Source organism: Lucilia cuprina, chromosome 6 (assembly GCF_022045245.1).
Source record: "Lucilia cuprina isolate Lc7/37 chromosome 6, ASM2204524v1, whole genome shotgun sequence".
NCBI classification, from domain to species: domain Eukaryota; kingdom Metazoa; phylum Arthropoda; class Insecta; order Diptera; family Calliphoridae; genus Lucilia; species Lucilia cuprina.
Window position 1 is genome coordinate 38,208,623 of NC_060954.1, and position 2,676 is coordinate 38,211,298.

Consider the following 2,676-nt stretch of genomic DNA (forward strand, 5'->3'; position numbering starts at 1 on the left):
TAGACTAGACTATAGACTAGACTATAGACTAGACTATAGACTAGACTTTAGACTAGACTATAGACTAGACTATAGACTAGACTATAGACTAGACTAAAGACTAGACTAGACTGTAGAGTGGAGTAGACCAGACTTTAAACTAGACTATATACTAGACTATAGAACATACTACAGATTAGACTATTGATATATAATTTTGAAGTAACATTTCAATGTTACAATAACCGATTTGCTTTGTTTTAAATTCGAATAAAGTCAGGAACCACTCTATTGTATACATATAAAAAGAAGATTATTGTACATTATATTAATGTGTTTACCATATAAAATACATTTCAATTTTTGTATACATATTAAATATTTATTTTAATACGCGTAGTATTTAAATATTTATACAATTAACATTTGCTATTATGTATGTATATGTTTACTTTCGATTGCCGTATTTATGGTTAAAACTATTTATTAATTTGTAATAACAGATTTTTAAACCAATAAAAAAAAAGTTTATTGAAATTAAATAAATGTTTGTTTTAAATACCACAATATTTGCAATGAAATTTAAATAAGTGAAATAATAACATTAAAAAAATACATTTATATTATATTGAAAAAGTCTAAAAGTAGCTTTATAGTTTTAAACATTTTTAACTTTATATTTGAAAGCATGATCAGGAGGACCTATACCACTTTTAAGTTTTATTTAGTTAATTTTACTGGGTAATAGTTTTTTAGTTTGTCAGTTAATGTTGTAGCTTTTTTCCTTTTTTAAAAAGCAAATATTTTTTTCAAAAGTTTGATTAAAACAGAAAAGATTCGATAACAAATACCTAATTGGATTTTCTATTTCATTTTGGAAACCAAATTTAAATTTTCGCAATATTACGACATTACGACATAAGATTTGGCACAGTTGAATTTGGAAGACTGATATCGTTAGATTATATTAGAAAGAAATTTACACTTCAATGATGCAGAAAATATTTGGAAGAGTCGACTTAATTTTTTTTAATTTTTTTAAAATTTATTGTCTATCACAACAAATACTTGTGAAATTTCAATATTATTAAAACTTCATGACATTAAAAAGAAACAAAAACTTGCGGTTCATCTTTAAAAAATTGCGTTGTTTTAAAAAATTTATTCTAAATACACAATACACATCTTTACATCCTTTTATACATATTATTATCATCACCGTGTTTTTCATATTTTTAAACTTTAAGCAAAACTTTTCTTTGAACGAGTATTATTCAATTTTGTTCTGGTTTACAAAGTGTAGATGCAAAAAGTTAGATTGTAAACTTTTTACACCTTACAATGAATATCGCAATAACGCCAAGAAGTGCATGGATATAATAAAACAGTGTCTTAAAAAAACTTTAAAATTAAATATATTTACTTACATAAAACTTTAATAAGATACGAAAACTTAGATACTTACTTCGCATGACTAGCTTGTTATTTGGTTGTAAAAAATAAAATAAAGAGAATGTTAAAAATACGTTAAAAATTACACACTCTTTATTTTAGCCGAAATATAGTCATAAATCAATTTCTTTGTCATCAACTTTGTCTTTCGATGAATTTATTTCTAAACTATAAAGTGCTGCAAATATGAAGATAAAATAATATTCAATTACTGTGTTTTATAAGGGAAATAAATTAATACAAAATTAATACATACATCTGTGGTGCCTGTTAAACTAAAACTTCACAGAAAAACACTTTGCAAAATAAATATTTGAAACAACACTTTTTCTTTGAAATTATAATAACCAAAAACGAAAAAATAATTTTCATTAAGTTTTGAATTTTCATTGATTTGATTTGTAATTTTTAATTTAATAAAACTTTTTTATAAAATACATAAAATAAATTGTTGGTGTTTTTAATATGATATAAAATATACACAAACCCAACAAATTGGTGACCCCGAGTTAAAAAAAATATTCCTGCATTGTAGTGAATATTCCCGCATACATTCCAACAATCGTTTTAAGGGTACGTTTTAACAATGTCAACATCTGAGGAAGATTTTTCATCTTTGCCATCAAATGCCGGTCAAATGGAAATTTCAAGAGTCGCTGTTAAAGCTCCACCATTTTGGCGTTCGGATCCATTGCTTTGGTTCAAACAAATAGAATCGCAGTTTATAATGGCAGGTATAACGCAAGACGCAACGAAATTCCACACCATTGTGGCATCAATTGAAGAATTTAGATAGAAATGTGAATCCCAAACCTCATTAGAATCATCATATATTCCATCTAAGGTACCAACCAGAATCTATATAGTATTAGGTTAATTTAAATTACACTTTCGTTATGTAGAATTTAATTTTAATTCGATTTAAGATCTAAACATATACGAAAAATTATAGATTTTGTTGTGTGTAAAACAACATTGTGTTTTTTTTCGGATCATAGCGATAATCTTAAAATGATTCCTCCCTTATTTATTAGTATTGTCTGGTAATCCTAAAATTTATCAATTCGCGACACTTCTCAGTCTTCGAACAGGTGCTTGGCAGGTTTTGGAGGTAATGATTGCATTTCCCATTACAGTTACTAGACTATAGACTAGACTATAGACTAGACTATAGACTAGACTATAGACTAGACTTTAGACTAGACTATAGACTAGACTATAGACTAGACTATAGACTAGACTATA